Source organism: Rhinolophus hipposideros, assembly GCF_964194185.1.
Source record: "Rhinolophus hipposideros genome assembly, chromosome: 9".
Taxonomy (NCBI): domain Eukaryota; kingdom Metazoa; phylum Chordata; class Mammalia; order Chiroptera; family Rhinolophidae; genus Rhinolophus; species Rhinolophus hipposideros.
In genome coordinates this window covers 37,307,043-37,333,516 of record NC_138055.1, presented here as the reverse complement: position 1 = coordinate 37,333,516, position 26,474 = coordinate 37,307,043, and the positions used below count along the sequence as shown (strand labels likewise).

Genomic DNA, 26,474 nt, shown 5'->3' with positions numbered 1-26,474 from the left:
GAAAGTTTAAGAAAGAAATCTTGGCTACAAGATGAGAATTGACGCAATTTCTATGTCTGCTGCATTCAGACTATGCCCTTAACAGATGTTTCTGCATTTATTTATAGGAAGGTTTACTTTAGTAACAAGACCATCTTCCGTCAACCATTTTTTTTAATATCCCAAGAAACGGAACTATTTTTATTATGTAGAGAAAATGCCACCAACAAAGTTGCAATCAAATTCTTAGTTATGAAATATGAAATATCAAACTAGAAATAATGTAAGGAAAAAGAGCCGGTAGACCCCAAATCTGATGCAAGCTATCAGAAAATATATAAATTTCAAACACAGCTGAGAGAGGGGAAGTTAGTCCAAATGTCCCCTTCCATGACTGGGTTCTCCCTGCTCAGCCACTATACTTCTGAATGGAGACACTGTCTCCCAATCTGGTTATTAGACTAACACTTCATGTAACTTAATAGTTGTTATAAAAATGCCATTCGTTTCCCGATTATTTTTTACACAGCATTATAGCTACAGTGCAAAGGTTCATTAGTGCATGCTTCCAAGTTTTAAAAGAAAAAGAGAGTAGCAGTCACATTAATTCTTTTTTCTAATGAAAACGAACAGGCTTTAGGCCAACTAGATACCACAGAGTTCCTGTTTCATCCTCTTATGTCAGATGGTTTAGAGCCTCTGGCTTCACCTACTTATCTCCTAAAGAAGCTAGAGGAAAGACACATTTGAGGCTGAGGTGCCTTGGTAAAAGGGCCTGACCATGAAGCATGACATCATCAAAAAAGTAATGGAGGGGGAACCCTGCTGGGAAAGAGAACTGTCCAGGCGGCACATTCAGAATCACAAGAGAAGAGGCCAAACAGACTGATCACCCTAATTCCCCATCCTTTGACCGAGAAGCTACCTGGAATCCATCCTGGTTGGCAAAGGGATTCTTAATCTCTTTTCCTACCCATCTTTTCTCCTTTAAAAACTCATCTCTTTTTAGTTTTGTTTTCCAGACAATCTTTTAGAAGTGGGAAATTGACAGCTGAGAAAGTGTTTTTAAAATTGACATAACCATTATCTTCTTTGTCCATACAATAGTGATTATTACCACAGCGGGACACTTAAAGGCCAAGATTATGATGCTTATTCCTTCATATATAATTCAAAATGATACTAACTTACATACGAGTATATGCTGACATGAAAATCTCTCCTTTTAAGATTTTTATAATTGTAAAATTCTGGATGAGTCAAGGCTCTTTGGGATGGGACAGAAAGTGTCCCGGTCCTGCTGGTATCCTGGATGCCTGTGGGAAATGGCAAACCTGACAAGAAGTGAGTGACTCATGCTCTTGTACACCTGCCCTCACCTCTCTGGTCCTTGTGAGGCCTCAGCTGTCTCCCCTGCCGGGCCCCACCAACTATCCATGTTAACCAAACTCCAACTCACCCTCCAAGAGAGAACTCACATGGCTTACATCTCCTGGGAACAAGACTCCTGGGAACAATGATTCCCAAACGAATCATTCCAAGGTACTCCCAAGTGGCTGGGTAACAGTACTCACTGCCAGTGCTTCCTAAATCCTCACAACCCGATTAAGGTAGGTAAGCTGCGATAAGGGAATAATAAGAAAAGAAAACTAAAAAAATAGAAAGGTTAAATAACTGGCCCAAGGTCATAGAGCTATTAAATAGGAGAGCCAGGAATTGAACTCAGGTAAACGAACTTCAGAGCCCATGATCTTAAACAACAAACCTCACCATTTCCAATATATAACTGTATTGCAAATATTTAGCATAAATCATACTGAAATGTTTGCCTTCGCTTGAGGACAGAGACATTTTGCACTGATACCTGCATTTACAGCACCCAGTACATAGGAGGTGCTCGATAAATGCTCGTTGAGGGCATGATGAATTCAGAGGATTTTACAGAATGGCAATGGTTGTTCAGCGGTGCTAAGCTTATCATCAGCGAAAGCCCTGCCTAGCTAAATGATTCCTTTTACCTAGATATAATTCTCCTATGACCATATATCAGAAAAACAGATACCTATTACATAAGTAAATGAAATGGACCAATAACCAACACATACCAACATGTGCAACATGGGGTAAAAGGAAGAGATAAAAATTAGAAATCTCTATACTCAAATAATTATATTATTTTTGACAAAATTAAAAGTAAGGTTATTTGAACATTCACTGGACACTTCTAAAGATGTGCTGAAGATCGGCGTTTTCCTATTTTGGTAGCCAGCCTCCAAAAAGTATTGCCTCTTGGTCTTCACACCCTTGTGTACTCTCCTCCCACAATGAGCAGAGTAAACTCGTATAGCCTGTAGGATATCATGGATATGACATGTGACTTTCAGGCTAGGTCATAAAAGACAATGCAGCTGCCCTCTGGCTCTCTCTGATCACTTACTCACGTTACAGAGACGTTCAAACAGCCCTATGAAGAGGTTCACGTGGTACGGAACTGAGGCCTCCTGCCAACAGCCATTCAAATCTGCCGGAAATGTGAGGGAACCACCTTGGAAGGAGATCTTCCCGCCCCAGTCAAGCCTCCATACAGACTACTTACAACATGGAATAACACCTGCACTACAACCTTATTAAAGATCCCGAGCCACAGCCACCCACCTAGACCACTCCTGGACTCCAGATCCGAAGAAACTGGGTGACATAAAAAGTTTATTGTTTTAAGTCCCTAGGTTCCAAGCAACTTGTTTTGCAGCAATAGATAACTAAAATATCTACTGTCGCCTACACAGTCTTTATTTAAATTAGTTTATAAAAATGCAAGTAGTTACTGATTAAATGAACACAATAACAGGTTATTATTGTACAATTCCTATACTGAACACAAGCAAAACGAACGAAAAGAACTCAAGAGCAAAATAAATTCCAGTTTCCAAGAGGTGGTACCGTTTTTCCTTTTTTCACACATGAAGAATGCAGGCCCTTCATTTGCTTGTAGATGTCTCTTATGACTACTGATTTGCTATATTCCCTTCCTCCAAACAAGGCCTACCAGGAAGGATAACCAATGGACAACAGTGGCCCATTTATTACTGTAGAAATCAGAAAAGAGCTTATTGTTCTGGTTGTCCAAGTCTCGTAGGTCATGTAAGAAAAAGTCTAAAGGTTTTGGAGGAAACCAGCTATTTTCTAAGACTCTGAGATGTTTGCAAGTTAAAAAAGCATGTTTCTTTTTACTGAAAAGAGAAAAATCCATATAAATATTTAAGTATATTCAATCATAAGTAAATATTCAACTCTAAATAAAATGTGATAGCAAATTTTCGTAAGTGATCTCCTTGTATCCACAAAATAAATTAAAACCACAAATACTATGCAAATTTGAAATTCTCCTAAATTCTTAGTGTTTTTAATAAGGGAAAGGGGAGGAACATTCAAGGCAGTTTCTTTTTTTTTTGATGTTGAAGACACCAAAACTCACAGACATCCTACATCTCTGAATATTAACACAGTTCTGCTAAGAGCAATATGCAGTGTTAGTAAGAAAGGTATCTTAGGTTTTCCATATTCCATACAAAATGTTAAAACAATAAAATTACAGAAAGAAAGGTAGGCTTTCTGTGGAAATAAATCCATTATGATGCTATCAGCTATATTACTTTGCAAAGCAGAGGGCAATGGTAATAAGAATAATTATTCATATAAAAAAGACTTACCAAGCCCTTATTATATTTAAAATATAGTAGGGATTATAAAGGTAGGTAAGATGGGTTTCTTTCCACTAACTATGCAATATTTATGGGACATAACTAATAGCTAGTAATAATAACACTAAATAAATGTTTTGGAAGCACCAAAGAGACTTGACAAAAACTACAGTCGAGTTCACATTCTGATGGGTAGATGTTCAGTAACCTTCATGAAGTAACTCATTATACTCGTATGTGATTGCACATTTTTTGAGACTTTTCATATTAATATGCTACAAGTTCCATAATACAAAGTTGGGGTTCAGAAAGATTAGGTGACTTGATTTGATCCCAGATCCTGCCTTTTAAAAAATAGTAAACACTCAGTAAATAAGTGCCAGGCAACACTCTGCACCTTGTGAAGGTAAATCTTATAATCCCCATTTTGCAGATGAGGAAACTAAGATTTCAGAAGATGTGGTACCTTTCTAGGTTCACACAGCTAGTGAATGGTGGAGCCCTGATGTGAACTCAGGTGTCTGCTTTTTTCTAACAGACTTCCATCCCAGGTTCGTTCACATGACCCATGCTGCTCCTAATAAGTGTTCACACTCTTTCCTGAACCTTTCCCTTCTGGGCTAATAAACTGACCCATCAACCACAGGAAGTGAAATGCATCCTTGTCAGTCTTATGATTTGTTATTAAATGTCATGCAGGAAAGTGAAGAGCAACAAAAGAGAAAGACAAGCAAATTATATGATCAATCATTTTTTAAATAGCCGAGCAATCACTTTTTGATTAGACCAGTTTGAAAAATGCGTCTTATAAACTGTGCTGATGTGGTATCCAATGATTACGTGTATAGGTCTCCTTCCCTTGGCTAACATCTCAATATCGCATATGCCAGAGAGCTGTTTGCAGATTAACTGCAAAGTTTTGATAAATATTCGTCAAATTATCCAGGTGTCTTTACTGAAGATCTATTCCAATCTGAGTTGGCCAAAACAGCCACTGTTAAGTGCATGCAGTTTAAAGGGCACACAGAGCCACATGCATAGAAGCTGCATTTCCCTACAGCACACGTATCAGACAAATGTGATATTGGGACAGATTAAAGTATCACATGAAGTAAGCACTGAGAAGCAGTCCCGTCCTCAGTGCAGTCCAGTGATTAGGACAGAACACGCGGCTGGGCCATTTTAAGAGAAAACATCAAACTGATAGAAATGTTAGGAGGGAAAAAGCCCTGAAGAACAGAAATGGAAGCAGGCTCCTTCTGCAAAGGAGATATCATAACACTGCCTACTGTCGCTCAGAAAGTACAAGGCTTTGTTGGCGGCACAGTGAGTTTGCAGAAGAATTTGGGCAGGATAGGTACACGTCTGAAAGAGCTGCTTTCTATGACCAGGAAAAATTCACCTAAGTTAAGTGGTTTTTAATTTAAATGAAGTAAACTACAAATGTAATAAAACCGATGAGGTTGTGAACAGCCCTTTAGCAAATATAATTTCTCTAAACATACCAAGGGAATTCTTTGGAGGGATCCACAATGTTTTGTGTTTTTGTTAGACCCACTCCCCTACTGCGCCATGGAGTCCTGTCTCCTTTCTTTTTTATAGTCCCAGCACTTAGCATCTGGCACACTCAGTAAATGAGGATGAAAGAAGGAAGGCGGGGGGGGGGGGGGAGGTGGGTGGAGAAGGATGATTCTTTAAATGAAAGAAAAAATAATAAAAAACAAACAAACTTGTGACTTTCAGAGAACTAATTTTAAAAAGACCCTTCCATGAAGAAAAGTAAGTTCAAATGTAAGGAAAAGGTTAATTTTTAAAATATACTAATTTCAAGTGACAATGATTCTCATTCTCTATTTAAAACAAGAGTTGATAGAAAAATTTTAGCATACATTTAAAAAAGGCGAAAAAGGTAGAGAGCAAAGAATACTCTTCTACTGAAGTTGAAAATTATGATAGTATGTTGGCACATTCAAGTATGCTTTAAACAATTGTCTAATTTTCTAAACTGAGCTTTTATAATACTCGTATGTTACTCTTGAATACATGTCCTCATTTCAGTTCAAAGAAAAGCATAAGCAATAAAGCTACCTTAAGTTAAAGAAAAGAGTGTCGTTATGTTTCAACACTATTTAAGCCAGGCACTTGTGCAGATTGCTCTTGACATATTTCTGAAACATCATCATTTCCTTAGTGCCTTAAGGAAGGGAAGTCCTCAGAGCGTTTCTGGAATTATATACAGTCTCCCTAAGTTTTCAGTTTAGTTTGGAGTACTCTTTCTCCTTGCTGAGAGCATATGATATCGATGGTAGTGCGTGCTAATAACGTTCAATTTGGCCCCAAGCTAACCAAAAGAAAGCTAAGAGGCAAGACCGCATAGTTCTCATGATGTTTCTCGGATTTCGGTCAGTTTGTACCATGTTCCAGTTCATACCAGTTCACTGCCTAGCAATAGCTCTAAAAGTCAAGAGTCCACTCCTGACCCCCCCGCCCAAGCTGCAGGCAAAATGGCAGAAACATACAAGGGGCAGTGTAGAAGGGTGGGGGTAAAAGGGGAAAAAGAAAAGAAAATGATTAAAGCAAACCAAAGTGGCAGAAGAGGGGCGGGGGAGCAGAAAGTAACAGGGAACTGTGTAAGGGCCTTGAGAAGCCAGCGACATCAGAAGCGTGGGAAACACACCGAAGAGACCAATGGATGTCTAATCCCTGCACCACTGAGATGAAACCGGGTGAGGAGGCCAGGCCAGCAGCGGCGCTCAGAGGCAAGCAGCCCTGGCACGACTCGGGAACTGGCAGCAGCCTGCACATCGCAGGCCCCAAAGGGCACAGGGGACCCATGAGCTTTGAGGGTCCAGCCGACCCAAGAAATGTGAGGCCATTCACACTGTATGAAATCAAGGCTCCAAAAAGAAAACTGGCCTTGTCCCCTACCCACTCTGGAGGTAGCACAGACAACAGCAAACACCCTCATCACACTGTGCTTTGATGGGAATTTGAAAGTCATAACGTCCTTGAGCCTCAGTTTCTCCTCTGCAGAGCAAGCTTTTGGGAATACGAGGTGTGCCAACTAAGTTCGCGAACTCATCCTAGAGACTACGTACCTCATTGCTGAATATCACTACAGTCCCCTTCAAAGTACTCCCCTTGGGAAGCTATGTACCAACGCCAGCGCCTAGTCCACCCTTCAAAGCAATTCTGGAAGTCTTTTTCTGGAATGGCCATCTGAGCTGTCATTGTATTACCCTTGATGTCCTGAATGTCATCAAAATGTCTTCCTTTCAATATTTCCTTTACCTCCAGGCAAAGAAAGAAATCATTGGGGGCCAGATCAGGTGAGTAGGGAGGGAGTTCCAATACAGTCACTTGTTTACTGGTTAAAAACTCCCTCACAGACAGTGCCGTGTGAGCTGGTGCACTGTCGTGATGCAAGAGCCATGAATTGTTGGCGAAAAGTTCAGGTCGGCTAACTTTTTCATGCGGCCCTTTTCAGCACTTCCAAATATTAAATTTGGTTAACTGTTTGTCCGGTTGGTACAAATTCATGATGAATAATCCCTCTGGTCAGCAACATCGTTACAAGTTTGTGAACTTAATTGTCAGACCTCGTAAGTGCATCTGATGTGACTTTTAATAACTGGCATTAGCAACATCTCTATGGCCCTGGGAGATGCAGGATTCTAGAGGAGGATGAACAGAAATTATAAAGGTCACCCTACCTCCTGGGTGGGGGAGAACTCAATGTGGGATGCTGGGGAAACCGGACTGGATATAACTATCTCACCCCTTTAAGGCTGAGGGCAGGCTGTGCTACAGGGTCCCAGAGACCAGGAGAATCACTTGGTACAAGCCAGAGTTAGGAAAAAAAAACCTTTTCTAAACACTTCAGTTAATAGCACTTTCTATGTGCAAAGCCACTGTTCTAAGGATTTCATGCATATTAATCCATTTATTTTTCATAAAATTTCCATGAAATAGGGATTTTCCTCATTTTCTGATGAGGCAAGAGACATGGGGTGGTTAAGTAACTTAGGAGTCTGGTGGCGCAGGTAGTAAATGGCAGAGTCTGCACACGAACGCAGCAGCCCTGTCACTGCAGTGTGTGCTCTCACCCACCCGGCCAAACTGCCTCTCTCTCGCCAGGACTCACACGGGGCTCTCCCGGCAGGAAAGCCTTCTCACCACGAAATACTCAGCTCAGCTGCCCTTCCCCAAATTCCACATTTGTAGGATAGGGCTAAGACTACTTCCTTCCCAATGGAAAAGAGTATTTTTATGTGAAAATGCCTAACAAACACATGAAAAGATGCTCTATAACATCAGGGAAATGCAAATTAAAACAAGGAGATACTACACACCTATTAGAAGGGCCCAAATCCAAGATACTGACAACACCAAATGCAGGTGAGACTGGAGCAGCAGGAACGCGCATTCATTGCTGGTGGGCATGCAAAACGAAAGACAAAAAGTATGGCAGTTTCTTACAAGACGACATAGTCTTTCCACAGGACCCAGCAATCGCGCTCTTTGGTATTTATCCTAAGACTAGTATAGATCCATGAAATGGGGATGGCTATGGCTCCCTCACACACCACAGGTCAAATGTGATACAGACATAAGTAGGTTAAAGTTAACAAGGAGAATGGCTTTGAAAACTGTGATACAGCAATAATCAATCATACTTTAAATGGTACTGACAAGTTAAACCTCCGACAGTGATCGCAACAGCCAGGGGCCTGCGGGAAAGCTGAGTCCCTCTACGGTACAGACAGGCTGGTTTGGTTCGGCCTTTGCTTGTGATTAATTTGACAAGAAGAGGCCAGGTCATTCAACATGCCTGCCTCATTCCACCTCCAGGAGAAAGGACCGGCAACTAAGACGTTGATGTTACACAGGGTGACCAGATACTTTACCATCCAGGATGTAAGGTCTTATTATTATACCAGAACAGCAGGCGTGAACCAGGACTGACCCATTAAGCCAGGACAAATGTCACCCTAACAATACACCTCCTTCCTCTTTTAGTAAAGTAACTGCCTCAGTGTCTCCTTATACTGTGCATAAAAGTACCTATCCATTGCCTATTTTCTACTGGACAAAATCTAAATTTATAGGATAACACGCTAATAATGTTCTTCAACACTTCCCCCCCCCCAAATATTATGTTTGATATACTGTTTGTTAAAGAAGGCAGTCTGATATCCTTCATTCTTAAAATGAAAGTTTTAATAGATTTTAAATTACATAAAAATTCACTGAAGTATTTCATTTCATAATTTGTTTTAAAAATTAGCTTGAATTTAAATTATTCTTACAATGAGACTATCAAAACAGTGTGACATCTACATCTCCAGCAAAAATTAAAATCAGGGCATTTGTAACTACTTCCCTTGTCTTGGCTCAGCCTGCTCTTCGGCTGGCTGAGGCTCCTCTGCTCACCAAGAAACCCTCTCTCACAGCCAAGAGCATAGTACTATCGCCACCCTACTCCCACTGGCTAACAGGAAGACACTGACAGAATTTAAAGCACAAATCCACCTACTATGAAGTGTTTTATTTGGCCAACACAGTGTTTTTGATGTTTTTAAAAGTATGGAAATCACCCCCCAAATCCAGATATTGGGCTTCTGTGAAAACACCTGAAGGTTTGCCAAATGCTGGTCCACCCACATTTCCTAAGGGCAGTGATCCGCTGGAGCTGAGGGGGGACCACCCCCAGAGGTAATTCGAATACTCTAACTTGCCACACGTCAAACCAGTCAGCCTTTACACCCAACCCACTTCAGCCCTTAAGGCCATCTGCCTGATTGCTGTGATGAGTTTGCAAACACTGCCATAAAGCATTTGTAAATAAAGACACACGCCCTATACACACAGAAGGCAAATCAGATCCCAGGCAGGGGTGTGGTATCCTCAGAGCCCCAGGGGTTCTAGAACAGGAGCCTCCAGTACCACACCAGTCCCTTGGCTGATTGATCTGCTTCAGCTCTCCTTTTGCTCACCTGCAGGGTCTCCCTCATCTCTGCTTTTTCTCGCTTTGTTGGTCTCATACTCTCAGACCAGCTCTTCCCTCTGGGTGGTTAGTTAACATACTATAGTTTTTAAACATTTCTTCAAAGCGATTTTCTCATTCATAAAATGAGTAAATTTACCTTGCAGAGTTGTGAAGATTAAATGAAAATGTGGGGAAAGGGCCTAGCACAGCCTGGCACATATGATATCCACTTAGTTATTCAGGTCAACAAACTCCCAAATAAAACCAATAGTGAACCAACGCAATAAAAACAAACAAAAAAAAAAACACCACCAACAAACTTTGTTCATGGAATTTATTTTGAGTTTTAAAAAAGTTATAACTTGCTTGTTTTTAAAGATAGGTAACAAAGTTATTACATAAATAAATAATAAATTCAGCTACATCGCATAACCACTTCATGGAGAGAGGGCATCTGTAGCATCGAGGGGAAGTCATTCAGAAGGGGCTGCAAGATTTCCAGAACTCCTCTGTTGATTTCCCTGCTCTCATTTGGACAACAGTTTCATGTCTTATGAGGTGCTTTTAATGAAGGCACAGAAATTAGGATGGAAGGATCTTCCCACCCTGTACAGGAGGCTGAACAGTGTATATAAGAAGATCCAACCCTGTACTGGAATTTTAATAAGAGTTCATTTGAACCCAAACTGACAATACTGAGAAGCCAAGATCTTAAATGCTCTGCACCATTACAGTTTGCAGCTTCTTTTCTGCATTTGGAATTAAGGAGGGAGGTTAGGGAAGATTACAGGAAGGTGGGGGGAAAGCAAGGTGGGGATTGGATTGCAGGATGGTTAAGATTATGTGCTCTCTTGAGGGTGGCTACGCCTACAAGGGGTATTAGTTCTGGCATTTCAAAGGTGTGTTAACCTAGATGCACAAGAACAATGGACAGGGCTGGCCTAAAACGTCTCACTAAAGAAATTACAGGCCCGGGGAGTGACTACCCACCATGACTTGCTCGGTTAGGAATTTATGATTTATCACAGCACCCCTTTTTCAGTAACAACAGTTACTGCATTTATTTTTTTAAATATTTTTCAAAACCAAAAATATTGACCAGTTTGTTGTGTGTGTGTGTGTGTGTGTGTGTGTGTGTTTCACAAAATAGAATATATGAAGGGAAGTCTTTGGTTTCCCTTCTCTAACAAGAATGCTGCACATAATTACATTATTAGTATTACAGCATAATAACCCACCTGGCCAAAACAAATGACAGCAACAACAAAATGTTCACATTTGCAGGTGAAATAGGAGACTTAAAAACATGGTATATTTGCTTAAATTGGTTTTTAACCATGGGGGAAAGGTACTTGGAAAATTTGATGAAAGCAAAAGAAGTGGATTTAAGGATGAAATCCAGCTTCAGCTTTTAAGCCAACATTCTGAATTTTGCCACCGTGCATCTCAGTTTAAGGGTCACCTTCTCCAAGAGACCTTTCCTGATTCCATACCTCCAACAATTAAAAATCTGCTACAAACTTCCACCACAGCAAGGAAAACACTGCATGCCTTCCTCTACTGGCCTCGGAACAATCCCTCACTGGCAGGGACTGTTTCCTTGTCCCCATCACTCAACACAGTACAAAGAACACAGAAGTACCCAGCCTCTCTCCCCTACAGTGGAGCTTCAGCATGGAACGGTAGTTAAAATCAATGGGAGAAAGGGGGAGCACCTAGGTTAGAATCCCAGCTCGGCCCCATTTTTCCTACCTGTGTGAGTCTGGGCAAGTGTTTCTGTGCCTTGGTTGATGGATGCATAAAATGGGGGATAAAAAAGTATAGCTTCTATACTTTTTATGAGACTTAAATGAGTTAACACATGTAAAGTGTTTAGGACTTAGAATATGATCAGCATTCAGGTATTATGATAAATAAAATAACCATTGTTTAAAAATCAGCCTACATTTGCTTACACTCAATTCAACGCTTCCCTCGTTCTTCCTGAAAAGACCACCAATGATCTCCTCGTGGCCAAAAGTCAAGTCCTGGACCTCCATCTCCAGTTTCGATCCTGCTGCTCATCGCTGTTCTTGAGGCTCTTGCCCTTTGCTTCCAGTGAGGGCATTGCTCTCATTTTTTCTCTCTGGTCTCTCTCTCTTCCTGCCCGTCCAGCTGCTAGAATCCCCTGCTGTTTGACTCTTTTCTTACTCTTCCTGCTTCCAGAACAAGCTTTTCTAGTAGTTGATATTCAACTACTACCACGTGTGTAAACTACCACCACATGTGGGAAAGCAGAGCGGCACATTCAATATACTTTTATCTTTGGGGATAGCTACAGATGATAGCTACATATAGGTTAAATTGAAGTTAACATTTAGAAGAAAGAAGATACAAATGCATGCCATCGCCTCACGTTTTATTCCACGTATATTCCTCACGTTATATATTCCAAGCTATCCAAAAAATCGTCTATATTAAGTTCAAGTACCAAACTGCATCTACATGCTTGAGTGTGTAAATATGTGCACATAGCATTCACCAAGCTGTAGCTTGTTTGAAGTGCTTGTATGTATGTGTGGGCGGGTGTCAAAACCTTAGCCTTCCCTCAACAATAGACATCTTTAGCCTTTGTTTCTTCTTAAAGCTACACGTGAGAGTCACTCCGTCTTTGGGCTGCACGAAGTTGATAAACATGCAAATAGGTAGTAAGCAGATACAACACACACATGCGCTCTGTGCATGCTGCATTAACATGGACAAAAAGAACATCACACAAACCCACTTTACACATTTGATAAGACTATCCTATACACTACTGTGCCTGCTAACAAGCACACTTCTCTATTTTAGTAAATAGAATACACAAATAATAATGAAACCTCCCTGGATATCTCAACAGCCTGGATGTTTCAATATGTGTCGTTTAGTTTTGGAGTAAACTATTTGGGCATATACAGCCTGTGATATTCTGCAACACTGTTCAGGTTGGTAGTAGGATTGTACTGTCTAGAGTGGAGCTGGTGGGCTCCAATCAGGAAGCCCATACTTTCAGAAGTGGTTACAACAGACAAGTGCTCTGAGGACACTTTGCTCATTATCTACTGGATGGATTTGCTTTGGTGCAATCAGCAGCTTGCTAATTATCATGATGAATGTTAGAAATAGGATCACATTCGTGAAATTAAAGGATTCAAGTATGTGGACACGCTAAAATGTTTTAGTGACACTTCCACCCTTGAATGAACAGACTATAAGATCTGGTGAGGCCTGAACCCCTGAGAGCAACTAAAAGACCAAGAATCTTTCCTCTGCCATCCTGTTGGCAGCCTCAAATAAATTACCCTTGAAATGTGCATCAGAACACCTAAAAACACAAAGATTGAAGCTTTCATCAAGCTTATAAACCAGGTTGTATCAACCCTTTTGGAGTGATATAAGCACACTTCTCTATTTTGGGCTACAGGTTAGGGAATGTTTATCTAAAGTTATCTGTATGTGTAGTTTAGTCGAAACCTAATTTCATAAACTGGTAGCGAGGTTGTAAGCGAGGGGAGAGCAGGCAACCCCACTTGCTTCAAGCCTCTTGTGTCTCCCCCTAGAAAGATACCTAGGAGCTGGGGAAGACCAAACCGACTGTGGAAGCATGGTCTGGGTTCCTGTTATGTTAGACAATGCACAGTTGTTCTATGCCTTAACTTTGCATGGAGAATATGAATAATATTGAGCCTACCGTTCTCACAAGTTTGCTGTGACAACCAAATGATTTAAGAGATGTGAAAATGATCGGAAAACTGTAAGGCACCATAATCATGTGCAATATTATTACAACCTTTTGACTATACTTTGAGATTGGAGAATGTGGCCTTGTCCTGCCTCTTCCTTGTGTCAGTGGTATCTATTTGCCTGTTTTTAAGGCGCTCATTCTGCTTTTGGACACCCTGACCCCCAAACACATGCACACATACAGGTTTTATCCTTATTACTTATAACGTAATTAATATTATGAATACAATTTTATGCAGTATAGATACATTAACTAAGAACTATTAAAGATAGGAATGCGGGAGCATGGAGGCTTTGTGACCACACTGCAGGTGCTCTTACTAGACAGGTGAGGTTTGCCAGTCTGACTTACAGATATATACAGGTACTATATTTAGGTTCCAGTCATTTAAGTTTAAAAATAACTTGATTTAACCTAAGAATTGAACAAAGTGTTCCAGATTGGCTCTCTCTATCAGAAGCTCAGAAGCCTCTGCATATTCAACTAGAGTCGACTGTATGTTTTGGTTTTTTTTAAATAGAAACTTAGAAGAGTTCCACCTTCAATTTAGCTACAGGTCTGAAACTCACTGTCATTAACATAAAGCCATCAAACTACATTTGCTCAGTGCCAATAAACAAATGCTTACTTTTGTTTACTTTCTCTTCTGGGCCTTTGTTATCAGACTTGGGGAAACGCCTCCATCAGAGACACAAAGGCCAGAGTTGAGGCCTGATCCTACTGTCAACAGAGAGTCAGGGAGGATTTTGAACCAAGGAGGGTCACAAGTACCAGTCTCACATCCTACCACTAACTGCGTGACCTTCTCCTCCTGTTCTTCAGTGACTGCTCTCTCAAAGAGAAGTCTCTCCCAGGCTCAACACCACCATGTCTCTATCGGAATTCTATAGGTTACTTATAGGTCATAGATGAGGACCATTGGTATCAGTGGTCCTCACTTAGAAAAACTAGTAGTTTTGCCCATATTATAGCTGCCTCACAACCTAGTTGTTCTTAATCATGACTTTTAACAGGCCAACTCTGTTGCTCTTGGAAAAATTAAAGAACGTACAATTGACCTTGGAATAATGTGGGTTTGAACTGTGCGGGGCCATTTATACACAAATTATTTCAATTGACCTATACAGTTCAAACCCACGTTGTGCCAAGGTCATCTCTACTGGTAAAGCAAGATTCTCAATTTGTTTTTGTCTTAGAAATATTTTAGGTTGTGTACTTAAGTTGACAAGTTACATTGTTTAACAATGATTCATAAAATTATTAACTTAACCACACTTAATTTTATTGAGGTGACAATTGTTAGTAAAGTTACATAGACATCAGGTGTACAATTCTGTATTACATCATCTATATATCACATTGTGTGTTCACCACCCAGAGTCAGTTCTTCCATCACCATATATTTGATCCCGTTTACCCTCTACCACCCCCTTCCCTCCTTACCCTCTGGTAACTACTAAACTATTCTGTGTCTATGCGTTTTTGTTTCTTCACTTGTTTGTCTTGTTCTTTTGTTTTCAGTTTGATATACCACAGTGAAATCATATGGTTCTCTGCTTTTTCTGTCTGACTTATTTCGCTTAACATGATAATCTCAAGATTCACCCATGTTGTCACAAACGGTACTATTTCACTTTTTCTTATGCCTGAATAGTATTCCATTGTGTATATATATCACGACTTCTTTATCCATTTATCTATCGAAGGACAGTTTAGTTGTTTCCATGTCTTGGCCACCGTAAATAAAGCTGCAATGAACATTGGAGCACACGTGTCTTTATGGATAAATGTTTTCAGATTTTTTGGGTAGCTACCCAGGAGAGGGATTGCTGGGTCATACGATAATTCTATCCGTAATTTTTTGAGGCACCTCCATCCACACTGCCTTCCATAACGGCTGCACCAGTCTGCATTCCCACCTACAGTGTATGAGGCTTCCTTTTTCTCCACAGCCTCTCCAACACTTGTTGCTATTTGTCTTGTTGATGATAGCCATTCTGACTGGGGTGAGGTGATATCTCATTGTGGTTTTTATTTGCATTTCTCTGATGATTAGTGACGTTGAGCGTTTTTTCATATGTCTATTAGCCCTTTATATGTTCTCTTTGGAGAAATGTCTCTTTGGGTCCTCTGCCCATTTTTCAATTGGATTCTTTTTTTGTTGTTGAGTTGTATGAGTTACACACACTTAACGTTGTTAGCTTGCTGAATATCTGAAAGATGGAAAACAATTTTCCTGCTAAATATATGAAATCAAGAAGAAAAACTCTAATGATTTAGGTGGATTATTTCCAAAAAGAAAATCAAAATGATCAGTTGAATGAAGGAGGCTTATAAAAAGTTAGGCTGTTCCTTAAATAGAGGAAAAATAAATAACAAGATGGTTATGGACAAACTCCCATGTAAGCCACTTAGTTTCTCTCTGTGTAATGATTACAGATGTAACCCACAATCTCAGCCATTTCAAAATACTTAGGTCACACCCAACAGGGATGAATGCATGCAAACGTCTGCCCGATGCCCTAACAGCACAGCTGGCATGCATTCATTGGTAGTCAGAATAACTCACGCGGAAGGCCATGGCACAATGACTTACAGAAAGGAAATCTGGACCAAACAGGGTCATGACATCGCTGTTTCTAATCTCACCTGGAACACTCACTGCTGAATGACCTTAAGGTCATTTAGGCTCTCTGAGCTGATTTCCCTAACTATAAACTGTCTGATCTCATTATTTCCAATAATTGTTAAAAATCAAATTATATGACAAGAAGTAGTTAAAACACTGAAAAGTGTGCTGCAAAAATCTAAGGTGAAGGATTAAGCTGTTGATTAGGGAAACAGCCTAAGATTCTAGATCAACATCACAACTTTCTTGGTAATCTGTGCAAAACCAGGAGAATCCCTGTCACATGGCGCTAGGATTGGGTGCACTTCATTGGGCTTGCTCTGAACACAGTGGGTGGAAGGGAGACTGGAGACAGCAGCGACCAGTAGGAGTAGAAGACAAGAAGACTTGTTCATAAAAGCTTATTGCCTTGGAAGGAAGTCCAAATTCCTCTGTGCAGCATGGAAGACCCTTGCCACTTGTCCCTAGCTACACGTTCAGCCCCACTTCTCTCCTAGCAATATACACCAGATTGAGTGACTCCAGACACCTGCTACTTCCTAATGTTACTTTGCACACCATGCTCTTGGGCTAGCCTCCACCATGGTCCTTCCCCTGTCGTGGCCTCTTCCTAGTTCCCTGCCCCCCCGGCCCCGCATAACTTTGCCCCACCTTTATATCACTGTCCACCAGTCATATGTCGTTTGGTCCTTTGGTCCTTGATCAGAGTGCACTGTCTTCTAAATAGATTTGTCTACTTTCCACAGTTGTAAGTAACACGTTTATCCTCTTTCTTCTAGCTATTATATTTATTTCCATAATAGAGCTTTACAAAGTTCAAGTTTTGCTTTGCTAACTAGATTGAAAGCTTCCTCAAAGGCAGTGGTCATTTCCTATCTTTGTAATACCATCCACAGCAAATATAATTTCTTCAACACAACATCACGTGCTTCATAAATGTTTGTGGAGTGAATATAAACAAGGTGACCTCAGTATATTGTACTGGAAGACACTGAGCAGAACTCTAAGCCCCAATTAATTATAAAGCAATCTCAACATTTCCTAATGTAAAATCTGAATAAGTGGAAATCTTAATTCAGAGACAGTAAAACTGCTTCTCATAAGCAATCCTGCTATCAGCAAAAATCTAAACAAACTTTAGGATGATGAAGGGCAGAAAATTATTCCTGACCTCAGTTCTTGCCACTCCCCCACCCTACTCCACAGATGTAACTTTAGTGGTACTGAGTTTATTTGTATTCTCCAACAGACCACGTGCTGCCTGACAGACTGTGCCTTTGTGCCCCTTGCTCTACCTGCATAGAGTGTCTTCCCAGAAAACGCCTTTCTCAAGTCTTAGCTCAAGAGTGAATTTTCCTCTTAAACTTTCCCTGATTTCCTCAGGCAGACTGAGGAACATCTTTTCAGAAGCACTCACTTCCAACCCCACCCCAGGAACCCACATCTCCATTTTATCACTTTCCAAAAATTATTTCTTTAAATGCCTGGCCCAGATAAAAAGTATCTGGGAGATAAGACTGTCTTTTTTAAAAAAAAAAAAATTTCATATCTAGTCCATAAGCAATCAATAGATACTATCTGAATAAATAGATGAGTAAAGGAGCCACCCAATTTGCAAACATCATTTAGCTACAAATACCGTGTTTCCCCGAAAATAAGACCTAGCCGGACCATCAGCTCTAATGCATCTTTTGGAGCAAAAATTAATATAAGACCCAGTATTATATTATATTATACCCAGTATTATATTATATTATATTATATTATATTATATTATATTATATTACCAGGTATTATATTATATTATATAAGACCCGGTCTTATATTACAGTAAAATAAGACAGGGTCTTATATTCATTTTTGCTCTAAAAGACACATTAGAGCTGATGGTCTGGCTAGGTCTTATTTTGGGGGAAACACGATAGGTAACTGATCTGTATTGAATGAGTGCTCACCCATCATTTATTTGGAAGAGGCAGACAAGCTTGGAGTGCAATCCCGGCAGTTTTCACCGCACCCGATTATTATTCCCATAGAAATGATACCAGCCATAAATGGGGTTCTCCGGGCTGGCCCATCCAGCCCTACTCTGTTTAAAGTATCTAAAATAATTTAAACTATTAGTGATTTTAGGACTCTCGGAGTTAGAAAATATAATACTAGTAAAAATTCCCTGCCTGTTTTGCAGACTTTTTGGGGTTGGACGGAAATTTTAGTGCTCCCTTTTGGTATAAATATCCTTGGAAAACGATAGCCTATGCTTCAGATCATCATGGATTTCTGTAACACATTTCAAATCAGAGGCTTCCTTTAAACAATCTTGTCTTTGTAGATTAGCCATGGCATTTCTCATGTGTCAGTTGGGCTTTCCTCCTTCCCTTCTTTCTGTTTCTACCTCGTTCACTGGTATGATCAGGAAAAATCGGTTTCATATTAGTCCAAATAAAACATAACACACAAATCTCCTAGAACATGTTTATGCTCCAACCTCAGCTGGGATCTCGACACTGCGGAGCTCTCCCTCCATTCTCCGTGGACCCCCTTTCTCACTGAGCACTCAGGGGCTACCAGACCCCAAAGCTTCCCTGCTTTGCTCAGACCCCCACCTCCAAGCCATGTACTTTCACGTACAAATAACCATCACCCCTTCCTGAAGAAGAGTAATGCCGACTGGACATAAGCTCCCTCCCTGGGCATCCATCCTCTGTAACTCTTTTTAAAGACTTTTAAAATCTTTTTAAAGAAAGATTTCACCACCTGGCAGGCCTTCTCACAGACTCGCTATCTCAAGTTAATCCTCACGACCAGTTTCTAAGGAAGATACCATCATACCCAGTTGAACAATGAATGAGCCAAAGGAGGATCAAAGGGATTAGACGATGTGTCCACAGTCCCATGACCACTAAGTGACAACATAGATGGAATCTGGGTCTCCTGACGCTGAGTTCACATTGCACCACGTCTGTCTCAGGGCAGCCCCAACCTTCTCTCCTTCACAAGTCCCATGGTCTAGCCGAACTGGCCAACTGGATTTGACCACGCACTTTACAAATAAACTTGCCTTGGCCTCTTTAAAAAAACAAATACTATCGTTTTCTGATTATAAAATACATGCTCATTACAGAAAATTTTTGAAAGCATAAAAAGATGAAAGAGTAAGATTAAAAGTCATCCATAATAATAAGACTGAACAACATACAACTATAAACAATTTGGGTGAATCAGACAAAGTTGAGTGTGAAAAATCAGACACAAAAGAGTAGATGCTGTGTGATTCCATTTATATAAGGAACAAAAAAACAGTCGAAACTATGAGATGCCATTAGAAGTTAGGAGCAGGAGGGGGCCTGTGGGAATGGGACAACGTTCTATTTCTTCACCGGGACACTGGCTGCTTGGGTGTGGTCAGTGTGTGAAAAGCAATGCGGTGCATAATTATATGCACACACATAGGTGCACATATATACAAAGACATGGTACACATAATATACTTGAAGTCACACGCAATGTTTGGGTGTGTTTTCTTCCTGGTGCTGTTTTCTCTGTTATGCCTGCTTTTTCTTTTTTTAAAAAAACTGTGGTCACAATGTGTATTTCAGTTTATATTCTGATATTTCGCCTAACATAAAAGCATATGCATTTACCCAAAGCACTGTAAATTCTTCACAAATACTTTTAATGGCTGTATAACAGTCTATCTAGTGCCCATACCATAATTTACTTAACCAGCACCCTGCTATCAACCTTTTAGATGTTTCCCATGTTTATTTGTATAAATACTGCTGTAGTGAATACTTTTACCCTTGAAGTCAGTTAGCCACTCTCTCCTCATACTCTGCTTTATATATTTATAAAATTAGATATTACAGCACATTCTGCCTATCCAATTATGTATATACTTATAGCATCTTCAATGCTCAATAATAAGCTTCCCCAAAGCACAGACCACATCCCTCCTCCCGGTATCCCCCACAGAACCTTACTCCTGGACATGTACTTATTGCCTTGGTTTTCAGAAACCAAGTACCTCCATTCCTACCAACCTAGATTTCACATCACCTCATTTGCCCATGTAATATGAATGTTTTAGTCAGCCATATTCCGAACTTTTCATTTAGCTGGCAGAGCCAAATGCTTAGAAGTAGTTCAGAATGGTTCCCCTTGAGGATATAAATATGAGCCAGCACAGTTAACACATTCAACAAATAACAGTGCCATGCCCCAGGGATCCAATGAGAATCAGAAAAGTTCCTGCCATCAAAGAGCTTACAGTTGGTGTACAATTAAATATGAATCCTGCTTCCCACAGTCTGGCAGTAAAGCGACACGAAACAAATCCGACTCCTCCACTCCTGAGCTTTCAAATCACAACTGTACAGATGAAACCAAACACAGGCCCCAGAGCCAAACTCTGAAAACTCTGCCTAGTGGGTGCGTTTATGTTCATTAGTTTGTGGATGAATGTGTTTGCTGTATTTAAAATGTTTTGAAGTTTTTTACAACCATTATTAACCCTGTCATATCTGATAATACAAAAGTATGGAACATGTTTAAAGTGGTAATAAAAAGACACACAATTATGATCGAAACAAAAGGAGAATTTATAAAACATAGTTGAGTGGAGAAAAACATTTTTCCCTTCCTTTTTTTTTTTTTTTTTTTTTGCATTTGGAATGAAGATTTGAAAGAACCCTGAAGGGCAAAGGATACATGAGCTGAGGGTGAAAAAGGCTAACTTATACCTGTTATAACCGAGCAGTGCTAATCAGCCAGAACAGAGAAAAGAGATCTCCCAAAGTTTTTTCCATTTTGAATGTACAACAGGATGATCAGCACCAAAGGTGGAAACTTGCCCAACGTTTGCTCAGGAGGCCACGAAATTGTTCCAGGGCAAAAAGGCTGAGCACAGCCAGGGCTGCGCCCACTGAGGCTCCTGCAGTTCAAGAGGTGAGGAGTGAACCTGGACACCAAGGGCTACTAAGGGGCTCCCTAGGGCTGCAAAGAGACCATGAAGGAGCCACCTGCCTCAGGAGAGTTTTAATGTAGACAAAGCTGCTCCACTTTAGAAAAAGATGCCCTACAGAGCACCCAGCAGCAAGGGCATAGCTGGTTATAAACCTTCAAAAAACCAACTTACACTCCTTGAACTGCATCAGGGGACGGCAAACTTGAAGTCCTCTGAGTCACTTTGAACTTCTGAACAAATGAGCTTAAGAAGAGCCTCTCAGAAGCTCACCTGTCTGAAGTAGAAAGCTTCTGAAATTACAATGCAAAGAAAGAAGAGAAATATGCATGCATATGGTATTAGAAAGAAGGCAAAATGGACTCCTAAAGGAGCGTGCAGCTCCTTCAGAAGTAGGACGGCCCGGCTGGGTTTTAGAGCTCTGCAGTCTTTTGGTAGGTAAGAGAGAGGTTGAACCATTTTTTCTGTGTGACCAAACAGCTTGTTTAGATGTTTCAGCACCAACACATGAAACAGGTTATTAATTTAGTCTTGGCAGAGCCTGGTGCAGAAGGACGAGTGAGGGGAGAGAGCTGGAGGGCAGCCAAGCAGGGAGGCAGGACTGCCATCTAGCCAGCCCAGGGTGGGGGACTCCTGCCAGCCTGTGGGCTATAACAGTCTCAACTCAACCCTGCAGGCAGTGACAGAGCTCGGTTTTCAGCCAGTCAGTGACACAGTGAGATCTGTGTATCCAAGAGCTCATCTGGCGACATGTAACAGATGGGTCTCAGGTGAGGAAACGTAAAATCTAAATGGGAGATGCTAAAGATTTCCTCAGCTGACCAGGAGGTAAAATCAGAAGGAGCAGATAGACTCGTCAAGGTGAGGAGGCACAGGAAGGTACCAGTGAGGGGGATGCTGGTCCCACATGCCCAAGCAGCAAATAAGGGAGAAGTTAGGAGCTGCACCGAGGCTGAGCCACGGCTGCGGCTCAACAGCAAGGCGTCTAGAAGTCTGAGTTCAGAGCATTGTAGGAGCAGATTCGGAAGTCCATCACCACGCAGGCTGTAGTAAAAACAACGAAAATGGGCGAGATCACTCATAAGAGGAATTCTTACATTCTTAGGGTATGGACACTTTTGAAAACTTGATGAAAATTCTCACATCCCCAATGTACATAAATAAACAACATTTTGGAAAAAATACCAGGCAGCTGATAGGCCCCCTGCTGCCCACACAGGACTGCGCGGGTTAAGAAATCCTGGGCTGGGGTGGGCAAAGGAGGTGGGAAGAAGGTCTGCAGCAGCACTGCTCAACCAGGATGAGCAAATTGCAAGGGACAAGTATTACCACAAAGGGTGCTGAGCACCCCTGGTCCCACCCCCGCACACTGAACACTGGAAATACCCACAGCTTAGTCCCTGTGACAACCCAAAATGCCCTCCATATTTCCAAATAGTACCACCCTGTTTGAGAATCCCCGGTCAAAGGGGAGAGAAGGAGGCAGCAAAAAAGTCTTAGAAAGATCAGGGCTGAAAGAAAGAGCAGATCTAATCCTCTGGCCAAGAGGGCATCCCCATTTCCAAACTAACCCACAAGGTGACCCTTCTCCCCACCTCCACCACTAGCACCTCATCTAAGCCATCTTTTGTGGGGATTGCTACAGTCATCTCCTAACTGGCTTCCTCACGCCTTCTTTTTACTAAGTCACCGTGCTGAATAAGTCACTATGCTGCACATTACATCCCGGGCTTATTTATCTTAAAACCAAAAGTATGTACCATTTGTCCCCCTTCAACCATTTCACCCTCACCTCTCTACCCCACCCCCACCTCTGGCAGCCACCAATCTATTCTCTGTATCTATGAGTTTGGCTGGTGTTTTTTTTCTCCTTTTTTAGGATCTCACATATAAGTGAGAACATACAGTTTGTCTTTCTGTCTGACTTATTCACTTAGCATAAAGCCCTCTAGGTCCATCCATGTTGTTATAAATGGCAGGATTTCCTTCGTATTCTGTTGAATATCCCGCTGTATCTATAGTCCACCTTTTCTTTATCCAGTCATCCATTCAGAGACACATAGGTTGTTTCCATTTCTTGGCTTCCTGCTGCTATTCGTAATTCCCCTTAATAAGCCCTTTCCACTGTGCAGTAAAGTGAGCCTTTTCAATTTTACTAATTTTATTTAAAAGGCACTTTTATAATACTTATTATCAGCCATGCTCTATTCTTTACAAATATTAACTCATTCCATCTTCAAAACAACACTATGAGATAGTGTTTTACTGATGAGGCAGAGAGAAGTTATAGAACTACTCGACGGTCACAGAGCTGGAGGGCTGGGATTTTAACCCAGGCAGTCAGCTCCATAGTTTGTGCCTAACCCATGCTACTCTCCATTTATTTCTCTGTTCAAGACCTGTGACTGTCTTCTCACGCAAGAATAAAACCAAGATCCGTGTCACAACCAGCAGGGTCCTAACATGTACGGGCTCCCACCATCTCTTCTGCCTCGTCTGCTATTTCCCCTACACGCCCCTTGGCCTCACTGGTCTGCCTGCTATGACGTGGGCACACCTGTATGCACCTGTTCCAGGGCCTCTGCACTCACTGTCTCCTCCGTCTGGAGTGGTCTTCCCCCAGACAGTTACAGAGTTGGCTCCTTCGCTTCATTAAAGTCTCTATCAAGCGAGCTCTCGTGAATGAGGACTTCCTGCCCATCCAATATCAAATAACCGTATCAAATAGCACTCCCACCTCCAGCATTTTCAGATCTTCTACCTTGCTTCATTTTCTTCCTCCAAAACATTTATCATCATATAAAAAATGTAAAAGTACTCACTTATTTATTAATCTAACTCCCCCCAGTAGAGTGCACTTTCCACGAGAGCGGGAATTTTGTTTTGTTCTCTGCTACAGCCTCATGCATGGAAGGGCATGTAGTTCATTGTTGCATGAATGAATGAACAAAGAAAGAGTGATGACAAGAAAGTCAAGAAGGAGAAGTTTTAAGACGAAGGGAGATAGCCCGACAGTGTAAGAATGCCACAAAAAGCTTTGGTTATACTAGGAGTGAAAAGTTTCCATTGGTTTTGGCAATTAAGATATGGCAGCCTGTGGCAAGAATTGTGTCTAAGAAATGGTACCTGGCTGGGAAGTGAGCTGGCAGGTGATGTAGTAGAAGTATTAAGCACAGACAACTCCCATAAAAATATGGCTGATGAAGGAGACAGATAGAAGGAGCAGCAATGTCAAGTGAGATTTGACTATATTCTTTCCAGACTAAGGGAAGGTGAGATTGAAATTCAATATGGAGGAAGGATTACAGGTAGAGAAAGGCTTTGGAGATAGCCAACTCTGGACTGTGGGGGATAAGAGGACCTTCCTTGGTAACTACCATTTCCCAAAAAATAAGACCTAGCCGGACGATAAGCTCTAATGCATCTTTTGGAACAAAAATTCATATAAGACCCAGGGTTATGGTTATGGTTATGTTATATTAAAGACCCGGTCTTAAAATAAGACCGGGTCTTATATGAATTTTTGCTCCAAATGACGCATTAGAGCTGATGGTCCAGCTAGGTCTTATTTTCAGGGAAACACGGTAGCAAACATTCTTCTCCCACCCTTGGATGATCTACACTGACAGTGTTCTCTCTAACTCCATTGCTCCTCAGACCTTCGGCCTGGACAGACGGTGGAGGGTTAGTACTTGTCCTCTCCAAAGAGCACTGAGGCCTGTTCAGACTTCCAGTTTAGACAGAACGCATATATACAGAGCTCCTTGGAGTTGAGTAAGGGGTAAAGGCACCAACCCTTCACTGAGACACTGCATATACATTCACTTCCATATATGGACACACATAAACATCTTTTATTCTAAAACAGCCCTGAGTGTTATAATAAATTAGTAACCCTGTTCAGGAACCCAGTTCCTGATCAGGAAACTTGAGGCTAAGTGAGCTCATTAACTTCTCCAAGGCTATCCAGGTCAATCCAGGCTTTTAACTTAAGTGGGCACTCTTTCCAATACATACAGTAACCCATTACTCAATAGAATATTGTAATAGAGAGATCATCAACACTAGAAAAATTAAAATGGAGGGCGTGATCTAGGTTATAAGATTTTCCAAAGAGAGAAAACAGTGAAATAATTGTCATTAACAATTAAGAAAGAGTAAGTAAAATTTAAAGAGATAAGCATATGTTCCCCCTACCACCAGACTTTATTATTGTACTATATAGCAAATAACAAAAAGAAAAAGGAAAAGAAGAAGGAATGTTTGAGTAAAACAAGGTTTCCATGAAAACTACAGCAAGGAAACCAGATATTTCATTAAATGTGACAAAAACACATTCATTATCAAGTACTGGATTCAGTTGCTTTTCCTTTAGTGATACCATAAAAAGAGATATCATAGACAACTGAATTTTGACAGAGACGCAAAGGCAATTCAGTGGAGAAAGAATACTTTTTTTTTTTAACAAATAATGCTGGAACAATTAGATTTTCATATGCAGAAAATGAGCTTCAATCCATCACTCACCTAATGCAAAAAATTAACTCAATGGGCCAAACACCTTAACAGATACCTTGACAAAGATATAGAGATGGCAAATAAGCTTGTATGTCATCAGGGAAATGCAAATTATAACAACAGCAAGATACTACTACACACTTATACGAATGGCCAAAATCCAAAACACTGCACCACCAAATACTGGTGAGACTGTGGAGCAACAGGAACTCTCATTTATTGCTGTTGAGAATGCAAAATGGTACAACCACTTTGGAAGACAGTTTGGCAGTCTCTTGCAAAAACTAAACATACTCTTACTGCACAATCCAACAATTATGCTCCTTGGTATTTACCCAAAGAAGCTGAAAACGTATGTCCACACAAAACCCTGCACATGGATGCTTACTGCAAAAGTTAGAAGCAACCGAGATGTCTTCAGTAGGTGAATGGATAAACTGTGGTACATGCAGACAGTGGAATACTATTCAGGGCTAAAAACGAGTTATCAAGCCACGAAGACATGAAAGAAACATACCGTATTTGCCGGCGTATAAGACGACTGGGCGTATAAGACGACCCCCTAACATTTCCACTCAAAATACAGAGTTTGTTATATACTCATCGTATAAGACTACCCCCTCTTCCGCACACCTTCCACACACCAAATAACTTTCAGTTTAAAATTTGCATCATACTTCTTTCTTTTGGCTGGTGCCATGATAGGGATGATAGGGGTTTGACTGGTCGACATTTTCTACGCTGTACTGTACAATGGTGCAGTATTGTGGTTGGCTGTTGGCTGTATACAAAGCCTGATTTGATTGGTCCCTGCTCCCTGTTTGCCCGCCCTGTCACTATAGCAGTCTGGTCCACCCTTGCATCAGCATCTCCCTGGGACCTCACTAGTGCGCAAGTGCGAGCTCTTCAACATTCTAACAGGCACCATG

At 41.0% G+C, this 26,474-nt stretch overlaps 1 protein-coding gene across 2 annotated transcripts in view; it reads right to left on the bottom strand.

The window, feature by feature from the left end:
* The window catches only part of RASSF8 (Ras association domain family member 8), a 106,586-nt gene that overhangs the window by 73,326 nt on the left and 6,786 nt on the right, over window positions 1–26,474 (bottom strand). The gene's annotated exons all lie outside the window — the stretch shown is intronic.